This window comes from Lissotriton vulgaris, chromosome 9 (assembly GCF_964263255.1).
Source record: "Lissotriton vulgaris chromosome 9, aLisVul1.2, whole genome shotgun sequence".
Classification (NCBI taxonomy): Eukaryota; Metazoa; Chordata; class Amphibia; order Caudata; family Salamandridae; genus Lissotriton; species Lissotriton vulgaris.
In genome coordinates, this window is record NC_141697.1 from 82,896,748 (window position 1) to 82,922,511 (window position 25,764).

Here is a 25,764-nt window from a genome sequence, read left to right on the forward strand (position 1 = left end):
CACGTGCTGGTCAGAGATTTACTCCAAAATATAACCCAACGGCCTGTCCCATCTGCGTGGGAAATGCCCACTGCCCTTAGGGAATGGCCTCTTGAACATCAGGTTTTTAGGGAACGTTTGTTCCAATTGGACGCAGACAACGTCCTGGAGTCCAGCGCACAGCCAGGGGTGTAGCTTCAGGGGTAGTTTGGGGTGTTTCACCCCCCACCCCCTAATATTTTCCGATAAATAGTTGGGTACCGGTGCTTTCAGCTGGATATGGGGAGGTGTCTGTGAATTTATGTATACCAGGAAAAAATGCACACACATGCTCTCCGTCTCGGTTTTGAAAATGTTGGTCATTTTACAAAATATTGTCTTTTCTCTCACTTAGAAGCCCTACCAATCTGCATTCCCCTCCCCTCCACTGCCCCCCAGGCCTCTCTCATCCACCCTGCTTGTTGTATAATGTATTTTAACATTATATGCCAGCGTGACTTTTGAAAAATTTGAAGCTAACCCCCCCCCCAATCTTACTGACCCAACTAGCCCCTGCACATAGCATGTGTAAGAAGTCATCAAATTTAACATGACAAGTTTCGCAACTTTTATAAACTACACTGGGAATGAAATCCACTTGATTGAGACGCATCAGGTAGAGGACAATCATGGATGAGGTAAGAGGTGCACAAATGGTATTTTAATTTTACAGAGCTTTATATAGCGCAAACTTGACCCGAAGGTATTAGGTATCAGAGCGCTTTAAATAGCACTGGTTGCATTACACAAGGACATATTCATTTTTGTTAGGCACAGGGAGATTAAGTGATTTGCCCAGAATCACAGGATGTTCAGCGTCATTGCCGAGACTCAAACCCAGTTCCCCAGATTCGAGGTCGACCGCCCTAGCAGTTTGGCCAACTCCTCTTCTCATCAGAGGTGTACAAGGGCACACATGGGGACATGTGGCGAGTGACAGCCAGGACTAGGTCACAGATGCATTAGAAGACAGTAAAGAGATTCCAATGTTTAAAAGGACCACGTGATCAATGATGTCACAGTGTCTCCAAACCGAAGCAGACGTCATCTAAAAGAGCAGCACTCTAGAACACATATTGTTGGCGATTGTCTGATGCAGGCAGTGCTTAATTTGAGCCGTGGTTTCCGGAGTGCGGCACCAGCACTAAATTGCAACACCAGCACTTATTACAGTCTACCACATGTGTGTGCGGTTTGTCTAAATTAGAGATGAGCACAACAGTTGTTTATTAACTTGATATACATAAAAAAAATGACTAATACCCAGCGCCCAAGCCATTCTTATAGCTTTGGGGCCTGGAATAGTCTGACCTGTAACACTTGGAGGAGTCTGATGGTTAATAGCTGGCCCGGGCACTTTTTTTTTCGTGTGCAAATTTAGCACTGGCTGCACGACTGGGAAAGGAGAACTGTTTTCTTCTCTTCACTGATACCCTTTTAAGAGAATGGCTAGAGATAGTCCTCACAGGGACTGAAGCTGAAGAGAGATGGAAGAAATATTTAATCTGAACAGGAGGCAAATGGAGGCACTGAGGAGAAATGATTGTGCATTTTGATTTGGGTATTTGCATACTGCGCATCTAGCCTATAGGGCAGACGTTTCTTTTACAGAGGACAGAAAAGCATGTGACAAGCTGTACTTGTATTGAAGGACATTTGCATAAACAAAGAGGAAGCATCATCATGTAAGAGAGGTAGAGTTAGAGGTTAGGTTTACGTTACAGAGTAGAGAAAGGAGTTAAAAGCAGTGAAAGCAAGAGTCGACTCTCTTTACAATAAGGCATCAAGCTCATTTTTCGTGTAGTTCCTGGGAATCCCAAGGACCTGCGCGTTTTGGATGACCTCAACTGAGGACTCGGTGTCCCAACCACTTCCGGACACCCCCACAGAATGTGTCAGCCATTAGAGCAGCTAGCTCTACTGTGCCACTACCACCCCCCTGTAACTTACAGTGGTGTAGGAAGTTTCAGCCAGGCAACCACTGAACATGACAACCCTGATTCCTCAGGGATTGTGGAAAACAATACCTTTCACTCAGTCACTGGTGCTTGCTTATTTTCAGAAAATACACAGGATGGCGATTAGGACGTTTCAATAAGTATTTATTGGTCCAGCGACAACCTTGTGTAAAACCTATGTGCTGCGACAATCGGGAGACAGAAGAATACGAAAGAAATCAGAAGTAGTAATATAGTAAACATTTCTACCATAGTGCTACAAAGATGAACATATACAGTTCACATAAAAACAGTAGCATTTGCATATTCCTAAAATGCGGGCCCTAAGTAATTTGCCTTATTGTACCTAGCTTAGATCTGTATGTGTGGCTTGTATCTGCGTATATGTATGCATCTATCCAAGAATCCCCTAGGGAAGCACCATCCCCCTCACCTGATGGTTGAGAATGACGGACACCGTCTCAGCTTCGAGGATGACAGCCCGCAAGGGATGTCAGACCGCTGCCTCTCGAAGATTCAGCATGCAGGACCCAGTGTTGGCTTGGAAGGAATTCCCCTCTCATGTGCAGGGGGAAATAAGGGTCTTATATACTGGAGTGGTCACTCAAGGGTTTCTTCTAGAATCAATATGTTTTGCAAACAGTCACAACAGTTTGAAAATAATCCTAAATGTTTTTCCAAATAAATGCGATCATGCGCAGCTGGCTCTTGGCCAAGGATGAAAAAAGTGGTGACCTTTATACAGAATAATGATGCTTTGCCTGAGGACATGATTATGTACGTCTAGTACAGGGAGTATGATAGAATACTAAGAGCCTGGTGTTGAGGAGACAGGAGCAAGCTACTAGGTAAAAGGTCATGTGTGTTCAGAACCGTTATTATCGTGTGGATGTATGTAAAAAGGGGTATACATGACAGGACTAGCCTAAATTACATGACACATCTATAAATATTATTAAGTTTGTAAAGCGCATAGCTAACCCAATGGGCAGGAACCAAAGTTAGAAGAGCCAGTTTTTTAAGAGTTTCCAGAAATCACTGAAATATTTATAAACTCACAAAGAGTGAGGTAGAGTATTCCATAATTTAGGATCTAGGTAGGAGAAGGATTACCTTCCCAGCACCTGGCCCTACTGAATCTGGGAACTGCATGAGATTCAGATCACTAGAACAGGGCTTTAAATTGCACCCGCTTCTCAACCGGGAGCCAGTGGAGGTCACGTAGGGGATCGGAGACAGCAGAGTGTTTAGGGAGATGAAACAAATACTGGCCTGCCGCATTCTGGACTATTAAAAGGCGTCCAAGAGAAGCCTTGGAGAACCCTAAACAGAGAATATTCCCATAGTCCAGCCTAGAGATTACCAAGGCCTGAATTAATGCCCTTTGAGCCGAGAACTGGAGCAGCCAGAGTATTTTTCTTAGCCACTTAAGGACACCAAAGCAGGTGGCGGCAACCCTGGTGATTTGGTGCTTCATCAAAGGTTTGTCATCAACGCAAAAGCCAAACACACTCATCTATTCCTACCCAATGTAGAATTCGTCCTGGTGTGTCTTCCCTTTGCATTGAAAACGTATTTATTTTAGTCACAAGACTGCCGCTGACGCAGCCAGTCTGCAGGACTGAAAAGTGCTTATTAACCAGGATGAGAAAGCGCGCAGTCACCGTCTAGTGTTATGCCCGTGATCCAATTCCAAGTGGGAATCGCCTTAGATAATAGATTCAAAAAGCTATCATGGTAGAGTGAATTAGGCCTTGACTGCCTGTGTTTTTTCACCTGATTTCCCCACGGGTTGGAGCCCCTGGAGGCTGGTATTTATGACAGAGGGCCGCTCCTGATGCTTCGGTCACATTCCCCAGCTCCACAAGGTTTAACCTCCCCCCTGCACTCGGCGCACTCCCATTTTTTAGATCGAGCCTGGGCACCGCATGCGCTGCTCTGCGAGCCATGCTGAATTGAGGTAAGGACTTGAAGCTCCTCCCACATTTTCAATTGGCTTGTGTAATTGTCCACTTTAAACTGTGGCTGTTCATTGGTTTAAAGGCTGATTAGTACCGCCTTGTCCAATTTTGTAACCTCCCATGGCGACACACCCTGTTACATGTGTGTTGCTCAGTAGGCTTTAATTGTCGCTTACAATGCCAATAGCACAAACGCTCATAAATGCGAGACCTATTGCATTGCAAATGCTTGTTCTTACTAAAGCACTCTGAGACATCATTGGAATTAAATGGATGCAGTTTATTGAGATTATTTCCCTCTTGCAGGTGGGCTAGTCCTAATTCGGCAGACTTGTCCACTCGTAGGTGGGCTTGATGATCAATATTTCATATTTCTATCCAATTGATCATACGATAAAGATGATCAAGACAATCCTTTCTTCTGCCACCTCGTCCAGTCTTTCTATGGTGGCAACCACTTGCAGGATTCTAGGTCCCACTTGCTACCATCTTATTCCAGATCCCTGCCGTGATTGGGCTGAAAGTGCCTGTGCCTGTACCGTGGCCGACTTGAATGTCCTTGCGGTTAGAGTGACCCATAACTGCCAAGGTTTCAGATTGCCATGTGGGACAATTTTCATAATTTCGGTGCAATTATGAGTGACATTTCAATGACTAGGAGTGACACTTTCTCGTGAGCAAAATCAAGCAATGAAGACGAGGGAAACATAAATATCAGAAATTCTAAGATCTTATAAAATGCTGCACCTGAAATGGAAGGGCACTAACTTAGTGCCCTTGTAACCAGGTCCTACTGTTAAAGAAATGTGTAACCAATATGCAACATGAACCCTGATAAAAATCATTACCGCAAGCTGAGCAGTCCGCCCCAGTTGACGTGCCTACCTGCCCAGCCACACAGCAGCACCAGATCACACCACCCGCAGGCAGCCTGTCACAGCTCTACATGCTCTGCAGACACTACTTGTGACGCTCTGGCTCGGCGCTGAATGAAAATAGTTGCTGTTGAACCAGGGCCGATTAGCACCACAGCGGCTCACTGCATGACCCAAAAAAGAGTTTGTGTGACTAACACTGAAAACTAACTAGTAAGGTGAGCAGACTCACTGCAGTGTGGCAGCTCAGAATGAATCTGCTAATGACCATGCGCAACACTAACTAGTCTAAAAGTATAGTTTTAGAAGGCAGCATTAGCAACTTAGAAATGATACCTCAGTCCAGGCTAGGCAGCGAAGGCTGAAAGAGCGGCAATTCAGTGGCCGACCTCGGCGTCCAGTCGACTTGAACTCCCGGACAGACTTTGTAACCGGTGTGCGGTACCAGGTGCGAGTCCTGGTGTGAGCTAGCTAACACATGTGGTACTAGTTTGTGAACTCAATTTCTCATAAGCCTCTGGGCTGTATCAACTTGTGTTTATTACCATATTACCACAAACGTTTCCAGTGGTTATCGTCAGGCGAGGATTGGTGGGGTACTAGATACGAGTGACTACATTTTCCATCAATCATCGTACAGACTTTTCGCTTGTTCATTCGGGTGGTAGCGTCGGCGGGCCAATCCTGTCCATGGTGCAAATAAACGTAATGACCATCTGTTGAAATCAAACAGGAATCAAATGTTGCAGTAAAGAAGATTTAATGTCCAGCACAGCATCAGCAGGTATACAGCTCAGATCCAAGGTAAACTGACTGACTATCTCTACACCTTCTAGAATTCCAGGTCTTGTTGGAATCATAACATGATGTGCAGAGCAGACATAGAATGTAACACCATCTTGAAAAAAAAGCGGTTACAGCAACTACCAAAAGGTACAGCCCATGAAAACCAGATAAATATGTCTACTTTACAATGTGTGTACGCGGATTCTATTTCATAACTTAATAAAAAAAACAGTTTTTACTTTGAATATCGATGTATATTTTCTGTCAGAAAATACCTTGTTCTTTAGTGCAGTTTTGCGGCAATGCTGGCCGGGTACGATTGAGACTCTCTGCTGGGATGTCTGCTCTGGTGCTGCAGAGTGAGGAACCACCACTCCAGCGTCTGCCGCGGTCCTGCGGTTCATTCAGTCGTCGAGTGGAGTCGGGTCAGATGCAGGTCCTCATTACTGAGGTGCAAGAAACTACAAGCTGTGCTACCGTTGCAGCCAAAACGTCTTCTTTCTCACATGAACTGCCGCCCGCTCGCGCTCTGGGCGGCACCGGTTACTGTGCGTCTGACAAACTCATTGTCCTGACCTCACTGTCTAGATAGTTGCCGTTGGGCAAATGTAATTCCACGTGGCAAATCCTACATGTGTTACATTGTAGCACTAAGCAGAGTAGCTGAGCCAGCCCCCAAGCCTGCCGAGAGCAGCACACACTATGCGCTGCCATTCCAGCTTTGAGTCAGCACATGGTGCAGCGTTAGCAGCCTGCGCTTCGGCTTGACACAGCTGAGGAGGTGCTATAATGCGTGACTTTGCATTTCAGTGCGCTGATGGGGACCACCACACTGAAATGTGTTAGTCTAACGCCCGATGCGCGGTACTTGGCAGGGTTGGTGAGCAGATTTCGAAATCCAAAAACAGGGACAGTTCACAAAAATAGAAGGAGGACTCAATTCAATATCATCCGAGGGGCACAGAATGACACCATTTATCAATAGAGAACCATAGACCAGGCACTAGGGAGGTAAATAAAAAATCTTTTTTTAAACCCAGTATCAAACATGTTATTTAAATAGCTTTCTAATAAGAGCTGCTAACTAGTACTTGGTTGTTAACACATAAAAACGCGCCTTGACTGTTTTCAGTCGAACCTCACTGAAAACCGGACCTGCTCCAAAATTACCCAAATCTGCCAGGACAACGGTGAAAACCCGGGACTGCCCTCGCAAATCGGGCCACCTGACCACCCTACTTGCATTCACTCTCTGGTTTGGCATCCCAAGACCTGTGGATAAAGGAACAATGTGTAACCGGCGACCCTTGCCCATTGTTTTGCGGTACACAGGCTATGTTTTCATTTTTGCGCCACACCAGTGCCTACAATTCCCACTTTCTTGTGCTTTGTCCTGGTGTGGCAGCTGCGGTGCCTGTTGCCTCTGCTGCCCATCCCTTTATTGGCCCCTTACTCAATGGCCGTCTCGAAAGGTACCCCCCTCTCTTCTTTGGCCGACCTTACTGCTGTTCTTTTTAGTGGGCGATTTTTGTGTCCGTTGTTTTCCCTCCTCTCGGCATAGGGAGGAAGCCTGCGGACCCTCGGCGAGGTTATCCCTCTGAGTCTCTACTCCCGCCCAAGGCCTTTGCTAAATTACAGCAACACTGCAGGGCAGGGCACAAGTCCTAAAAAAGGAAGTGGGGGACTGACCTAGTTTTGCAGTATGCAAGTGGCATCATGGTGCGCGACATCACAACGCGCGGCATCACGGCGCACATCATCATACATGGCATCACAGAAATCGACATCATAGAAAGTGTCATCACAAGCCACGACTTTACAGGAAGTGGCATCACAAGAAGGGACTTCAGATCTAAAGCCCTCACATATATGTTTAGCAGGTCTATCGTGTGTACGTTTGAGCGTATTGCGAGCATAAATGCACAGTGAACTATGGAAGAGGATATTCGACTTCTACACCTTGCAATCCCCCAGTTTTATGTAACACGTCCTGCACATTCATTTACAAACTTATATACATTTATTGTAAACTAGCAGCCCGCCCCAGTGTTGCCTGGGGCAGAAGGGGGCTGGGGGCAGCATTTCAGGCTTGCGTGCACTCATGGCTCCCGCCCGTCCCTCGGTGCGCAACCGCGGCTCTTGGCTGCTTCACTTACCTCACCCGCCGATCCTCCCCGCGCTGCTGATTTTACCACTCCACTGCTCCTCCGCTTCTCGCTGCTCCTCACCGGTTGACCGCCGCTTGCCGCTCCTCCCCGCGCTCATGTCCTCCGCTCTTCCTGTTGCTCCTGAACACCGCTCCTCCCCACGCTCCCGATGTCATTACGCAGACGTCGCGGCCGGCGCTACTTGCAAGGCACTACTTTATTTTTAATTCTAAATTTTTTAAACAACGTATATTTTTTATTTTTATATAGCCTATGTCCTTCTGCTTGCCCTGAGGTTTTCAAATATGTCTTGGGTGTTTGGATTGGTGGTGTACTTTTCGAGTTTACCTGGCTGAAAGGACACAGTTCTCTCTTTATAATAGTAGTATAGATGTAATATGCACATGTTGATGTAAAGTGCTCTGACACCCTGCATTAAAATGAGTAGGTCTATACCAGAAAATATAGTAGTACATAAATTATTTCAACGCCTCCTCAGGGAAAGTAAGCTCTATATAAATGCAATTTGCTTTGTGTAAATAGAGGGAAAGACAAACACGTCTGATATTCCTACAGTGCATGCATATCTCCTGACCAGGGACTGAACAAAGTGAAAAGAAGCCTCTCGTACCTTACCCTGTGCGCTGAGAATGATTGATTCCCATTGTTCAACACATCTACTAACATTACCGGCAGTATACGCTGCACGGATCCGGGTCACCACCAGTCCCGTGACGCCTGCGCGCCACATACGAAAAGACACCACCAGCACGATCTTCAAATAACAAGATTGGGTCCCATCACAAACCCGTTGCTGATGACAGGGGCCAGAGTTTTCATTTACATGTAGAATGTCTAAATCCTGACAATACATTAAAGCTACTGCTGTGTTTAATCTGCCAAATTTTCCACAGTCCTAAGTATACGAAAATAGTTGGAATATGATACACTCATGGGAAGGGAGGGACGTGGCTAGAAGTCAGAACTCGGTGGACATTCCCACCTTGAATGCACTTTCTGCACTTGAATGCATTTTTAATTCGGGAACTCCCTACGAAAACAGGGGATGGCCAATCACTGCCCTCAGGATAGCAGGAGGGGACAGGTGTGACTGATTGAATGAAACAAGGGCGGCAGCCAGCGGCGGGCATTATAGGTTCAAATCAGTATGGTAAAACGAAGTCTTTAAAAATAAAAAAATGAACCAAGGATTGTGGAAATGTAACATGTACGTTAACATTAGGTTTACGCTTCCGCTTATCTTTGGGTCAGGAGACAAGACTAGCACGGTATTGTGTGCTTAGGGTCAGGGCTAGGAAGGCACATAGGGTTATCGGTAGGCTTGGGCCTAGGGTTGGGTTGTGGACCAAGTCTAATGTTAGCTGCAGGTTTGATTCCGGGTTTAGGGGGAGCATTATTTTCACGTTCAGAATGTTCATTAAATTGCATGACACTCGCAAACACGGTTTCCAAGTCATAAATATTGACAATTGGTATATTGGACATCTATTTACATTTTACTATTTTCTTTTTGATACATATTTACATGTTGGTATTTTCTTTTCTATATGTATCTACATTTTGCTATTTTCTTTTCAATGAATATTTAAATGTTGCTATTTTAACATACACACACACATATGTGCCAAAATACTAAAATGTAATTATATATAGGAAACAAAATATATATATTTTCTTCTCAATATATATTTATATTCTGCTATTTTCATATATATATATTTATTTATTTCATTTCGATCTATATTCTGATATATATATATATATGTATACATATATATAGTTATTTTCTTTTCAATATAGATTTATATTCTGCTATTTTCTTTTCTATATATGTATAATTGCATATTGGTATTTTCTTTTTAGTCTGATAGTTTATAGGCATTGCAGCTTAGTATTATGACCCACATCCTTCTGTGTGCACAGGGGCACAGAGCGGGAGCCCAGTGAACCCAACAAGAGTCTGTGCATCACCCAGTGGTGAATATTTACTAGGGTCGCATGGCTCGGAGCACCCCAGCCACCAGCGAAAACCAACAGTTTTTGGCTGTTCTTTCAGTCTTTGGAGTTTCATCAAATTCAGCTCACCACCCCTAACACAGAATTAGACTATCTAAGATATACAAAAGATCTACTAATTTGACTTCAAAGAAGAAGAGGTGACTCTGGGGTTTCTCGCCCCATGGTAGCAGGGCCACCTGGGATGAACCAAAAGCAGTCCTGGCAAAAAATGTTCAAAAAAAGCCCCACTCGCTTTCACCTCTCTCGCTCCTATCTCTCTCATCCTTTCTCTCTCTTCCCTCCATCTCTCCTGCAGCCCTCCCCCTTCCCACGGAGTTACCTGGGGAAACTGGAGAAAGTTGCAACTAAAAGGAGAGACCTGTGATTTTTATGATAGACTCTATAGGGTCAGGGATACTGACTAGAACAAGCCAGTCCTTGGGCAAAACTTCTGACTAGAGGGTCCTTGAGTAATCACAACACAAAAACATTGGTGATCTAAATGTCAAGCACTATCCCAAGCTAAACAATATTTGCTGATTAAAAATTTGAACAGGTAAACACACCAGTGGAATGAAAAGTGTAAACACAATTTATTAAAATACCTCCCTGTCAGGGTTACAATCTAGATAAAAATATATAAAATATTCACTGAAAGTGAAACAAAGTTAAAAAAAGGGGTCAAAGTACAAAGGTCGACGCTGCGTTTCGGTGTGGGTTTGTATTATTTACACCTTCTTCAGGACACTTTGACAGTTCTCAAGAAATCTAAAAATTTTAAAAACATCATTTTAGATATTTATTCTTACGACACATGATCATACATCTACATAACGTTTATAATATCCTAACTGGTGTACATAATGACCTATAGCGTATTGTGCCTGTTCTCCAAGGGACGTGCATAATGAGGACCTCTGTACGTACTCGGACTTCACAATTAGCAATAGAACCCTTTGTTTTATATCCTACACATGGAAATATGGAGATACTTGATGCTGTGTAGCATGGATAAAGTAAAACAAAAAAACTTTTACACGGCCACCCCATGTAGGCACGAGCACCATGAATCTCCATGCCTACAAAAAGATGCAACTGCTTAGCTTTGTTTTGAGCCACCAATCAGTAACTAAAAACACAACAAAATAAGCAAAAGCGATTTTAATTTTTTTTATGTGGGCGGAAGAGAGGGGAAGCAAGGTGGTCAGAAGCAGCACAGGAAATTTGAAATTCAGTGGTCATGAAAGGGGAGGTGAGCATGGGGTAAATAGAAGCAACATGGGGAGGGCAGGGGGCCACGGCAGCAACATAGTGGAAGGCAGGGACGGATGCAACACGGAGAAGCAAATGGGCAAGCCCAGCACGGAGGAGATGCATACAGGCATTTGCAGCACCGCAAGGGGGCGGGGGGAGAAGAACATTAGAGTAATGGTTTGAAACCACATGCAGCCTCTGTGTGTGCTTACACAAAAAGAAAAAAGTAGTTCCCCAACGTGAACTACAGACACCAGGCAAACACACACATGGTAAAAAAGGCAGCGCCACATCCGAGAGACAAACACAAGGTTGAGAAGCTCGGACACGAATAAGAAGCAGGCAAATGACAGTGACAAGGAGAGCCAACCAATGATGAGCAGAGGGCAGACTCCAAGCAAGTCTATGTTCATGGTAAGCCACAATATGCCTTCCAGCAGAGCATAAGCAGTCTAGTAGGAAAGACCTAAAAACGATGAAGAAAAAGAGAAATTCTAGATATAAATGGGTTTTCTGTGCATCATTACCTGGGGGCGTAGCACCTGCTGCTCCCACAGCGGTTCCTCCAGCTCCTCACAGACTTCCAAAACCCCAGGACTGTTTCCCTATGAAAATGTAGTTCGTGACTGCGGATTGGGAGTTTGACACTTCTGCAGCTCTTTGTTTCTCTGATTGCAGCTAGAACTGTTACTAAGGGTCAGCATCACGAGACAGCAGTGCTGTGAACCCCCAAGCAGGAAGGAAGGGCTTGGGGTTTGTACAGCTCTCTCCAGAGGGAGATGAAGCAGCATGGGCGTCTGCAGAAATGTTTCCAGGGGGGGCGCTAACGTGGCAAATGAAAGGGCCTGGCTAATGTTAATCAATAGGGGCGGGGCTAAAATGGCAGACAATCAGGATCAGGTAATGCTCAGGCCAAGCTGAGAAAAAAAGTGGTGAATTCTGCATTTGTAACTGGACAACAATTAGAGCACACATGAACCCTAAATTACCCCCCTGGGCTCCCTAAAACTCATACATTCCCTGATCCCTAAAATAAGCCCCCTGGCACCTCAAAACTCATAACCGACAGCAGCTCTAGACAATGTCAGCATGCAGCTCGTGGGACCTGCGTCAGGACTTCATGCTTTCATGCAGGCAGCGCGCCTCGCTCACTGTGTAGCGCTCAGTGCAACGTGCTTTGTGTCATGGCGCTAACAGTCATCTCCGAACACATTGGTGCTCATTTTATTAAGCTCGTTTGGCAAGAGGTCGGCATTGATGGGTTCGTCGCCTTGACCTACAGATGCCGTGTAGAATTCTAACGCAGGTGCATCAGCTCGCTGAGCTACGTTCCATTACATCACACTTCCAGAAAAAAGGATTTGGACAGACGTTTAAAAGCGCACTCTCATGCCAAAGAGGTTATCACAGTTATCTGGAATAAAATACTTCATAGGGCAAGACACGAAGGAGCGTTGTGATCAAATAGAGGAACGAGGCAGAAGGGTGAGCTCGTTAATAAAGTCACATAACTGCGTTTATAAAGTCAAATAACTGTAAAAAATGTTTTATCTTTATTAATAATAAGATTAACAATACAATGGTATTACTCTTATTCTTGGACACAAGAGCAGCCCTCTCACGTGGCAGGCCTCAGAAACTTAATTGCTTTTTCTGTGCCTAAATATAGTGCCCTTCTACCATTTGTGTGGTCTCGTAGCACTTTAAGAAACTGTGCACTCTTTATGGTTCTGTGCTTGGAAATGACTCACACTTGATACGGGGTTGGCTAGACAAGAATGGACTTATGTATGGTTTGGTGGTGGTTCATATTGTAACTGTAGAACCCATTAATATACTGTGTATTAATAATTTACCTTGGACAGCAGCTGGCTAGATCCAGTCATATCTGCGTGGAGCATTATGTGCATGGATGTGTGTGCTGAAGGACTTTGCCATTTGGTTGGTTCTGTTGGAGTCCATTCTTATCCATTCTTCGGTTTATGGCGGTTGTGGTTCAGTTTGGAGCATCCTCGTTGCTTAGAACATAACATGTCTATGTGTAAAGCGCACGTTCACCCAGAAGGGCATCTTGGCACTGAATGACAGATGTATGTTGATTATCTGTCTTTGATAGAATGTTCTGCAAGCACCACATTGGTACATTTACCACACCCATATGCATGTTTCAGTGGCAAACTAAACACTCGCTGCTGAAACGTGCAGTGATCTGTAGGTCACAAGTTTAAATCCTGGCAGGGCCGCCTCAACCTTCCATCCTTTGGTGTTGGTAAAGAGAGTTGTTCTATAGAAACAACTGTCAATCGCAGTGCTAAGAACTGGAAGGCGTGCTATACGAACCACTACATACAAAAGTTGTTAATACATTAAGTTGTGACATGTAGATGAAAGGGCATGGATGTGTCACTGTAAGTGACCATGCTTTGGCAGTTTCCAGGTTTGGTGCCACATTTTGCATGTTCTGGTGCCAGATGTGCCTAGTGTGTTCTGTTGGTGTAGGGGATGTATGGCCACATCTTGACTTGAATGTGCTTTTGAGTGGCAGTGCTTAGCCAACAATGAGGCTTGGAGATAATAATAAAAATAATAGACAGTTTATAAAGCGCCTGGTAACACCTTCCCGGTGTGTCCCCGCGCTAGTAATAATGCCAGGCACATGAGGGCTCAAGATGGTGTGTGCAGCGTTTTCGGTTGTGTTAGGGTGGAGTAGAAATGTATCTGGGTGGGTGCGGGGAGGGCTGGTGCTGATGTCAAGGGTGGTGATATGGTAAGGTACATACCGTGGGATAAGGCACGGATGGTTGAGCGCACAACTGTCCACCAAAGGGACACGGTGAATGCAGCAATGTGCTGAGTGTGATAAATTCTTAATGTGCTACGTCACGTGTTCTCGAATGACCCCTTTATCAGCCTATGCAGGCTTGTGGTAACTATCAAGGCAACAGTATGCCTGGAAATACGATGTGCAGACACCTCGGGTGTAGTGCCGCAGAATGGACACAGCCTGCAGTGTCCCAAGAGCTTTACATTCTCGGTCTGGACACCCTTCACGGTCACAATGCAGCATTCAAGCTGCCTTTGCCCCTGATGAGTGTCTGTCTTTCTAGTCCTCCTCCGAAACCCTGAAGCAGACCTGCTAAGTCACACACTGCCACCACGTGTCACACGATATCAGCTCCCTTCACGCGGTCAGCTGTTGATGAGCCAATATCCCATGGTGCCGGGAAAGGAGAGCTGAAACCCCTGCACTGAGTGGGTTTCCAGCTCGTCTCGGGAGGCTTTAAACAGCCGATGTCCAGGGCCGGACTGAGAACAGAAACTGGCCCTGGCAAACTGCTCAGCCGGCCCCCCCTGGGGTGAGGGGGAGTAGCTGAGCAGTTTGCGAGGGCCGGTTTCGGCCGATTTTGGTACAGGGGGCCGATATTGCAGACCCTCGGTAAATAAAACGGCCCCCCAGGGGCCCACCGGGGGAAAACGCCTGGTGCCCGCTATGGCCAGTCCGGCCCTGCCGATGTCCATTAAGGGAGTAGGGGAGGTGAAGGAGAGTGAGAAAAGGTCAGTCATTTGAGATGTCACCAGTGATGTCATCATTGATGTCACTGACCATGTCATGAATGATGTAACATGTGGAATTTCGATGGCATGAAATATCGTGACCAGAATATCGTGGCCAAAATATCGAAAGGTATGAACTTATGAAGAGGTTTTCTATGCCTAACACTACATAAATGTACCGTGAGAATGTATATATCTTGAAGGTGCGTGGATGTTGAGTTAGGAAAATTCAATCTATACATCTTCTATACGCACAATTTTAGATATTTTGCCCATTGGTATTCTGTCCATGATATTCTGATACCACGATAGTCCTATGCTCCATATTCTGTAATACAATCCATAAGGAAAAATACCCCACAATAAAGGAAAAAAAGGATCTAGGGAGCTCCTTACCGAAGTCCTATGAGCTCGGATTCAAATGAAAACTGACATCTCGGTCGAATAGAAAATTGCAGCTAAACCCGCATCTTTGGGTTTTTCTCAGGGACCCATTACACCTGTTGAAAGCAGGCAGAATAAATCCAGGAAGAAGTGCCCACGAGGAACAGAAAAAAATGAGATAATGAGTATGCAGTCGCTGATTGCAGCAGTTATTCCCCATTCTACTACAGGCAAAAACACTTAAAGGTGGGATAATCAGCGGCGGCTCCTCTGCTATGGTGGAATAGTGTCACCCTACCCTGCTGGCTAGCTAAGGGAAAGGAATAATAAAATGATAAGAAAACAGTATTATTTTTATTTCTCCTCTGAACAAAGCCGAGTCTTTGGGGACGGAGCCATGACAGGCATGGACGGGGAGAGGTGGGCCCTGCTGTCAGTGGACGTCTCAGGACGGCCAAACCATCATGCACATTGACATCTCCCCAACCCGAGCTGCGTGGGGAGAACAACAGGCGTAGGCTCCCAGTGCCCTTTGGAGCAGAAAACAAGCCAGCTCAGGCCAATCCCAGCGCTTCTCTCATGCTGGTACCAGCATGAGAGAGAAGCGCTGGGATTGGCTGTGGGGAGTCTGGGAGCCTCAGCACGTACACAGTAGGAAGGAGAAGAGCGGCAGAGTGGCGATCGGCGAGGAGCAGTCAAGTTATTCTTTTTTTTTTTTAATGTTGTCATCCGTCTGTCCCCCCCCTCACCGCATACCCATATCCCGCCTGACCACTCTGCCGCAAAACCAGCTGCTACTTGTGATAATACTGCACTTGGCAATTATCGTACCCAGCAGTATCTGTCATACCAAGCAGGACAGGCCTTGGGCATGGGCGGGCTGAGCTCACGCCCGGGGCGCCAACATTCCGAGGGGCGCAGCAGGGAGCTGCTTGACCTAATGTCATGCAAACAGCAACTTGTCCATCACACTTGGTCTCAGGGTACATTAAAGACTCTGTAATCAACCCTTAATGTGCCTCAGCCAGGCGTGCAACACCCATTGGGCTCACGGGGCTTCATCCCCAAACCGTCGTGTGTGTCAGCCCGGGCGGAGACAGCCTCTCGGGCTGGCGAGCATCTAATTGCAGCCGCACCCGAGTATTTAACAGGTCTTTAAAAGACCATTTACTTGTAAATTAGGCTTTTTCGGTGTGTTCACCCCTTCTTACAGCCACTCTGTCTATGGTTGGAAGAATTAGGCCTCCCCTAAATATTTTTCAGCCCCCCCTCCCCGGAAATTTGGCTCTAGTTGCCCGCCTGGCCTCAGCGTAATTGTTAGCACCCCATAAACCCCCTGCCCTGCCAGCACATGGCAATGACCCCCCCCTTTCCCCCCTCCCCCCCCCCATACAAACAACATTTTCTTCTCTAACCCAAATTAATGGTAGTCGCGCTATACTCAACCGTAGGAGTGAAGGCCACCTGTCTGCACACTGATATGAGCTTTAGGAGCTTAACCCGCTAAGCTACCCAGCAGGTTGGGAGACTGCAGACTATCCTGGGACTCTGCACGCCCACGGAACGATGAAAGGAATTGGTCACAGAGACAGAGTTTAATGCATGTTTGTATAGCCGCATGCGAGAGCATGCTCAGTGCGCGCTGCACGCGCCTGCCTTCACATGCTCTGAGCCCTGCCTCGCGCGCAGCCGGAGTCCAGCCCTGGATGCTGCGCTGCTGCCATGGCGACCAGTTGACTTGGCTAATGTGAGGTCCATTAGCTAAGAAGAACAGACGGGGCTGAGTGGACCTGTCCGCAGGAAGCAGAACAAGCGAGAAGAAACGTGCAATGGGCGAGTAAAGCGAGGACGGGTTGTTCTTTGTGGTGGTGGGGGTGGATCTTTGTGTGGGTGTGTGGGTGTGTGGGGATGGGGAGGGGAAGGCTGAGACGCAGGTAAGGCAGGAACATGTGAAAGTGCTGGAATGGGGAGCGCCGACGCACCACGTGCCTGGGTTCGATCAGCCGCCATTTAAAACTGAATCTAAAAGTGAAACTAAATGTTTTACTGGTCACTTATTCAGACTCACATGCATATGGGGTTTGAAGGACTCAATCGTTTTTTTCTATTCAAGAAGTTTGTTAGTTTTTAAGAAGCATATAAATAGTTGAATACAATAAAAGAGTGACACAATTGATGGAAAGTGAAGAATTATAGCACATATGGTTTAGTCCCCAATAAGTCTTCTTAAATATTGCATAAGGATAATATGAAAGAAAAAAGTATTACGCAAAGGAATTTTAATAACCATCAAAAGCATCACCATAATATAAGACAAGAAAATATGTAGAAAGAAAAAGGAAACAGGAAAAACAAGACAGTGAGAGAAAGAAAGAGAGAAAAATAGAAAGGAAGACAAAGGAGAAGGGGAGCGAAGAGTGAAGAGGAAAAAAGGAAGGAAGGAAGGAAGGATGGATGGAAGGAAGGAAGGAAGGAAGGAAGGAAGGAAGGAAGGAAGGAAGGAAGGAAGGAAGGAAGGAAGGAAGGAAGGAAGGAAGGAAGGAAGGAAGGAAGGAAGGAAGGAAGGAAGGAAGGAAGGAAGGAAGGAAGGAAGGAAGGAAGGAAGGATCTCCTGCAGTGCTCCAGGGCTTGTTGTAGGTGTAATGTTACTTGTATTATATATCTGGATGCAATGACAGAAGCAGTAAAATACCAGTGGGGCGGCACCCTATGCTCAGGAAAGATTTTTAGCTTAGGGCTTTTTATGCTACGCCCTTAATTACATCAACCTTGCCTCTGACAGGCCCCCCCAGTTTTTTTCATCCCACTTAAAGCCCCGATGCCAATGTTATTGTAAGGGTGGTAACCGCTAACCCACCCTCCCCAAAGATGGCGGTGGTAGAGCACGCCTTTCCATAACATTATCATACACGGCGCTCAGTAGCTGCAGTGTATGCCTGCGTGTGACGTCAGCTCCCACTCCTTCCCTGTACCTTACAAGGAGGACGCTGGTACTGCCACCTCAACACTCTGTTGGTGCCACCAAGTGACAAGTCGGTCCACCCATCTAAGCTGCGGTAAGGACATGCCCTATGGCTCATTACCTATGGTTGAAGGGCACTAATGGCTAAACCCTCCTCCCCGCAGACACGCATTGCTCAGTGGTAGCACCATCTATGTTACAAGTTCGAGATGCTACAGCTGTGCAATGCATCATCGGGGCATCCCTATTGCAATGCGGTGTAGGATGGGGAAGGGGGACAGTGATACAATGGCACACGCCATGTTAGTGCAGTGGCCTTGCCTCAGCACGACTGTGGCAGGGGCGCCATTTTAAGTTGTACTCCACCACCTGCGCTGCCACCCACGCCCACAGGACTGCAATACACATGAAATAAAGTAACAGAACAAGCTTAGTGTTGAGAAACACAAATATCACGAAATGTCATGCAAACAACTATGTAATAAGCCGGGACAGTGGAATTTTGCGATTTCAAGGCTATGGTATTTTTTGCTTAGTTTGGATTTTACGCTTTTGCCACTAAATTTATCACCTACCTCATAATCTACAGATTGTAACAAAAACAATTGTTTCTAACTCAATCGGATCAAAAGTTACTAACAATGTGGCAATATCAGTGACGGCTGGCATGTAAGGAGGGTGGCAGGGCACGGGGGGACAAAAAAAATGTATTCCACGTACCTTTCTGGCATGATGTCTTCCTCGCTCGGGTCCAGGCAGACTCCAGGAAACTGCAGTAACCAATCCCGGTGCTGCTCTCATGCACCATGTGTGGAGAAGTGTGGCTCACTGGTTAGAGGCGGCAGACCCGGATGCTGAGATCAGACCCGGGACCAGGGTTCAATTCCCGACGCAGCAGGGTCTTGAGCCCAAAATGTCCACGGACTCGGTAATTCTCGCTTCGGTACCTACTCGAATCACAGGTTTACACTCTGCAACTCTGGGCAATAGCTTGCTTAATCTCCACTATGGCCATCCGCGGCGGAATGCCTGGCTTTCATCTTGGGGGTACCCAGTAGGGGCTATCTCACAGGGAAAAACCAGGACGGGTTCCCAATGCAAAGTGCTTTGAGACCTGGCGGTGATATTGCGCTATATAAAAACCTATCCGTCCATTCCACCATGAAAGAAGCGTCAGGATTGGAGGGAGCACCCTATCTTGCTGCTCCCGAGGATACAGGAGCTCTATGCTGTCTATCTAACCCAGCTGTCTTGGACAGCAGGGTTAGAGAGGTTTAAAATATGCATGTCTGGATGGCCATTGCAAGATGGCTGGCCAAAAAGACATGCACACTTTAAACTTACAAAGTGTCTTGCATATCACTGCTGAAAGCCCCGCCCCTCGTCCTGATCCTCGGCTGGGGACGGGGTTTTGAAAAATTAAATGGTAATAAATTAACTTTATTACCATTTTATTTTTCCATCTTTGGGGGCAATTTTTAGTGGGGTGACACTTCTACGCCTTAACGGAGGAGCCGCCCCTCGGCAATATGTGTTCCCCCACAGGGGAACGTCCTTCGCAAGGTTGCCTGGTAACAGTTGTTTATTACTGTATTTGGCTGTTAAGCTGGTACTAATGAAGTAAAATCTTTGCCCCGACAATGTGTACAAAACACAATATTACTATGCTAGACCAATGTTTTAGTTTTCGTGTGCTAACTCTGCGATAGGCAGTGGGGCGACAATCCTCCTTCACTGCGGAGGAGCCGTCACTGCTAGGGAAAGTGGACATCGCTCTACAGATCCCCCACGCACGAGCAGAACAACTATTCCCTGCAAAGGTTTACAACTCACCTAGTGTACACAAGTGATATTTATTGGCTGTTCACTAGTAGATCGTGTAAAGAGAGCAGATGTCGTGTGGCGCACTTTGGCACAGTGGGATTGCCGGGTCTGCAGCCCCCTCACTCAATAAAATGTAAAAGTCACAAGGGCCTTTACAAACTATATATTTACACCCCGTAGCACCATAGCAGAAATTTTGCGGTCTCCTAGCCAGTTTGTTTGCTATGGTCTCTTAGTCAGTTTGTCTTCTGTGGATTCAGACACACTAATCTATACTACTATAATAAAGGAAGAACTTTCAGCCTTTGAGGCGGGTAAATTCGGGAACCACAGCGCCAATCCACACACCCGATACACCGTTGGAATCGTCAGGGTGTGTAGATGGTTATAGGCTATATACATTAAAAAAAAAACGTTATTTAAAAAATGTACAGTAAAAAAAAAAGTAGTCCCTCCAAAGTAGCTCCGGCCGCGACGTGCGTGCTCACGTCAGGAGCGTGGGGAGGAGCGGCGTCCAGGAGCGACGTCCAGGAGCGGCGCCCAGGAGCGCGACAAGGAGCGGCGGACATGGTGCTGAGGAGGAGCAGTGACGTGAGGAGCAGCGGACAGGCCAGTGGCGGTGCGAGCAGCGGACAGGCTGGAGGAATGGCGGCTGAGGTAAGGGAGCGGCGGACATGGCACGGGGGAGGAGCGGTGACGTGAGGAACAGCAGACAGGCCAGGGGCGGTGCGAGCAGCGGACAGGCGGGAGGAGCGGCGGCTGAGGTAAGGGGACCCATGTCGTGGCAGGCGGGGGTCGGGGCAGGCGGGGGCGGGGCAGGCGGGGGACGGGCGGGGCGGGGGCCCGGGCTGCTGGACAATGTCGGGGCGGGCGGGAGTTGGGGAAGCCTGTTGCTCCCGGACAAGGTCGGGACGGGCTGCTAGTTGTGAATATAACGCACTTTTCATAGTTTCACCCTTTGACCGCGGAAAGACCATAGGCGCAATGGAGAGCAGATACTGTGAAGGACCATGGAATCTACAGCCACCACTCTTCTTGAATATACTGCACGGCTATGAACACAAAAGATTGTACAGTAGATTTTTAAGGAGCTTACTACACCTGAGGAATAGAGATATAATTCAATTAAACTTGGACCGGATGAAGGCCACAGGCTAAATTAATTCCTGACCCATAGCCTTTATGAGGTCATCAAGGAGTCTTTTTTGAATGTATAGAAAATGTTTTCAAAGACGCAGATGCGTTGCGTAGGAACTTACTCACACCATAAAGGTCTTCTTAATTCCACTTGGAATATTGCATGTATTGCTGGGACCAGTTTTTAGGTCACTCTAATAACCTAGGATTTCATGTCTTTTTGTTCACCTTGATCTCTCCACTGAATTTCACAAAGTTAACCCCTGGGCTCTGATATACGCCCTGGAGAATCGTATGGGAATTGAAGGTGTAGTCCGTAACTGGTTCCCTTCCAAACTACGTACCGGTCACAAGTAGCTAAACTTGGGAGCTCTGTTCGAAACCCGTCAGCCTGTAACAAGGTCCCCCAAGCATCCCTCCTCTCTCCAATCCTGTTCTATATCTTGAGCTCTGGGATCCTCCTTCACCGGTTCACCGAAGACGCTCAACTCAACTTGACGTTTGCATCCTCAGATGGCCACCCACTCCTATGCAACTCCTGGATAAGAATTCAATCATGGATGTCCAATCACCACCTTAAACTGAGCTCTGCAAACAAATAATTATTTCTTATATCTCTGAAGAAGGCCAATCCATCTGTATAAGACTGGATGGAAATCCACCCTGCCTTGTAGTGCCAACCCTTCGTTGTTGCCAAGTCACTGTCTTCACCCTCCTCAGCAGACTTAACCTCCAGAGTCATATGACCGCCATTGCCAAGACCATCTCGTTCCACCTGCAGCTGCTGTGGGCGATCAGGGAGCTCTTCCCAGAACAGGACCTAAAATCAGTTAAACAGGCATTGGTTCTTTCCAGAGTTGACTATGGAATCTCACACTTGTCAGGCACCCCCACAGTTCACACAGGCCCGCTCAGAGCCATTCTACATGCTGCGGCCCACTGTATCATTGGTCGCTAGAAATATGAGCACACCTCCCCTATCCGGCTATCCCTCCAGTGGCGGCCTGTAAAACTGTCGGCACCACACAAGGCACTGCACTCCTCTTCTTCAGCGTATCTAACTCAAAAATTTAAAATTTTAGGTGCAAAATGGACTTCTTCTGGAGCCCGACCCTCAAACAGCAGCAATACATGAGCCAGTCATCCTCGGGAAGTGCCACCAGAGTTCGGATTTACCCTCTGTATGACCACAGGCTGTGCTACCTTCAAAAACAATCCTAAAGCTCTTCTATTTGAAAGACACTTGGGTTAAACCCTTTTTCTCTAAATTGCTCTCAAATGCCCGTTTCTAATTTTGCTTATGTTGCATCTCTAGTGTGCTCCTAAATTCACTCTGAGGGAACTGTACTCTTGTACAGCTTAATTTCCACTTAATCTTGATTATCTGCTTTTAATTCCACCTGGGTTGTGTCTCTAATAAACTCCTGCTATGATATTTTGATAACTGCTATCATTGTAAAGTGCTGTGACAGCACTTTATAAAATCACAAAAATAAAAAACAAGTAAAAATCTAGAGGATTTGTCCCAGCACGACATTTTAATGTATCATCAACTGGGAGCCATGACACAAACGCGCACCCTACAACAGAAACGTTCATTTATACCTCCTCCTGCATCACTTACTTTACCTAATAATCTGAGTGAGTGGTCATGGACATGCTTGTGTTTATGTATTACATTGAAAAGACACATTTGTAACACTTGTGGTTGTGTGTAGTCATCACCACAACGGTGGTTATGTGATGGATTACACACAGTGCCTGCTCTCATTTATTTTCTTCGTGTTTTTTAGTGGTCCATGAAGTTCCCAGTTTACAAGTGTGTGCTTGTCTGTGCTGCACCCTGTGCTGTTGGCTGCCATCTAATGTGTGACGTGCATGTGTGCATCAACAGTCATACTCCGGTGTGCAATGGACTCCACGCTGTTAGACCGTGTGCGTTGAGAAAGTTTTTTGGGGGTTGTTGTACCTGCATTGCTATTGTGCAGAAGGTGCCCTGTTTCATGCTTGTGTGCTTTAATCCAGTGTGGCCGTGTGTAACTCACTTATTGGTGTTGAATGAATGAATGTATGAATGAAGGGATTTATACAGCACACAGCTACTCAGGAGTGTCCCGGAGCTGAATGTATGACGTTACAATGCAAACATATACAACACATGCCTTTACAACGCAGTTTTTACATCACAACATCCATCACAATGCATGATTTTACATTGCATGCCATTACAACGCATTTTTAGAAATTACATTTACAACACATTCCATTACAACACATACCATCACAACGCATACCATCACAACGCATACCATCACAACGCACACCATTACAACGCATATTACTTTTAGGGCAACAGTAGGGTAAGTGTTGAATAATGTAGGGGTAAAAATTACTATTCCCCATTACTTACCTTTTATTGCGTTGTAGTGACATGCAATGTGATGACATGCGTTATAATGACATGCGCTGTAATGGCTGCATTGTAATGGCATGCGATGTAAAGGATGTTGCGTTTGTAAAGGTTGTTTCCCCCAGGGCTAGAGTGCGCACAGAAGAGGTGATGGCCTTGGAGGCTAAAGAGATTTGTTTTCAGAACGCCTTCTTGTTGGACATACGACTCTGAGAGGCACAGGAAGGCAATCCCAGAGAGAGGCAATGTGTACGGAAAAGGACGCACCCCATGCCTAATTCTTTTAAAACGGGGACCGCTATCAGTTGGGCTTTTCCTGAGTGTACCGTCCTGCTAGGAGAGAACAGATGGATTCTCTTTGTTTTAGGTATTGAGGGCCTACTCCGTGTAGGGAACAGAGAGTAAGAAGTAAGGTTTTGAAGAGGACTCTTTTGCTAACTGGTAACCAGGGTAGCTCTTTTAGATACGAGGACGGGAGTTTAAAATAGTAAACAAGAGGCGCTCTGCCGTGTTCTGTACTACTGCAAACCTTGAATCAAGAAAGCAAGAAGGCCTGTCTTTGCTTTGTGTGTGTTGTGCGTTGTCTCAATGCGCTAGTCTTTGAGGATGTGTCACATTCTGTGTGTCCTGGAGCCTGTTCATGTAAAGTAGTTCATGAGTACTTCTTGTACTCTCTAAGAATACGCGGTGACCCGGCACGAGTATCTAGCATCTTAGCATGAAGTATTTGTTGTGTTCCTGGTTCTTCCACTTGACTGGGGTTCAATGCCGGGCAGTCAATGTCACAAGCGAGGGAGCAGAAAGCGCGTCTTGATTCCTTGCGTAAACCATTTGGCGCCTCAGCAACTCAACTGCCTCATTACTTCTAATGTGTTACATGAAGCTACTGACTCCTGCCCGTCATTACTGGGCAGCTGCCTCAGATGGTTACAAAATGGGCCATCGACACCGGAGCCGTTCATGGGAACATCAATCTCATCCCCCACAATAGTCATCTGGGCTGAATGCCCAGGATGCGTCTCCTCATGAGGGTAATTGGGCCCACTGTAGCATTTACTGGTTCTGTAATGATGGACTCCGGGTCCGTACTGGATAATTCGCAATTTATTGATACAGCTCAGATAGACCAACTCCAGAGCAGGCCCCTCTTGAGGACAAGCCCATCTCTAACTGTCCACAATCTCCCCTAAGCCTGCCTCACGTCACATTCTAAGAAGCTCATGGTATAGAAGTCTATAACTCAAATATACCGAATGCACATAACATGTAAGAACCTGTGAGTAGTGACCGAGCAGACACATCCATAGACTGCTCGATTACCAGCTACAATGGGCATGCAACTCTTGTCAATGGATCATTACTGCAAAAATTACCAAAAATAAGCTAATGTGTGATTATCTGATTATCGTCAAAGTAGGTGCTGGCGTATGGTACCCACCGAGGAAGCGTGGTCGGAGCACCATCCAACTGCAAGACGATGATGTGCAATCTTTGATTCCTCTGCTATACATTGGACCATGCTTGAGGTGTCCCTCTCATTCTATTCCTCCTGTGTTTCTGTTCTGCCCACCCCCCTCACCGATTGGTTGGTTCTATCAATATCTGCCTCCGTCGAACGTTGGGAGTTTGGCGCCTCAGGAGAGAAGCTGAGTTTTCTGCACTTCGCGGAGTGCAGAAAACTCCGCTTCGCAATGTGCAGCAGAGTTTTTTCCCCACTCGCGATCGGTAAGTTCAAGATCGCAAACGGTAAGTTGGTGTGCGCAAGCTGCCGCTCGGGTAGAATTTCTACCCGAGCGGCAGGAATACCAGCACAAACTGCCGTTCGCACTGTACCCCGCCACTCAAGGAACTTCACAGAGTTTTTTTGTAACATAGCAGAGTTTTGAGTAGCAAAATTCTGCGAACAGGCCTGGTGAGTGGTTGGGAAAGCCTGTTTCTCTGAGGTTTCGATGGTGTTCAATAAACTTGTGAAGAATTCACACATCATTGTTGCAGTTACTACATACTCTTTTTGGAAACCGTGTGTCCTGCTAAGGAATGAAGCTAGAAAGGGGACTGTGCAAAGGCTGACGTTCTGTCCCCTCTACTGTCTCCCTACACAGGACTTGGCCAGCCTCATTTGGGTCCCTTTTCCCTACAGAGCTTAACCGATGCACGACTACCATCCCCATCAATAATTCAGCAGTGTGCCCTAATAAGCGGTGCTGTGGAGCCTAAATTAAATATTTTAACATTATTCAACAACAGAGCAGGCCTGGCTCTTCGAGTAGTGCCACTAGGCTCTTGATGTGGCAAGACTAACGCCTGCTCAGCGCCGGGTATACCCTCCCGGGTGATAGTTCGCTGTACAAAATCTGCAGAACACAATAATCCAGTGTTCACAAAAAAACTCTTCCTTTCATCAAGTCCTGCATCGCTAACAATCACCAACAATAGGCGTTCTAGAATGTTGCTTTGCTTCATGCCATCTGCGT

The 25,764-nt window shown here is 46.4% G+C and overlaps 1 protein-coding gene across 2 annotated transcripts in view; it reads right to left on the minus strand.

Annotated features, from left to right (window-relative positions):
- The window catches only part of RAB15 (RAB15, member RAS oncogene family), a 343,974-nt gene that overhangs the window by 287,363 nt on the left and 30,847 nt on the right, over positions 1 to 25,764 (minus strand). The window contains exon 1 of one of the 2 annotated variants that reach the window (XM_086937106.1): positions 11,546 to 11,593. The exons of the other annotated variant lie outside the window; for it this stretch is intronic. The gene's annotated coding sequence lies outside the window, so the exon portion shown is untranslated. Of the gene's footprint in view, positions 1 to 11,545; positions 11,594 to 25,764 lie in introns of those variants that run through there. 2 annotated transcript variants of the gene reach the window in all.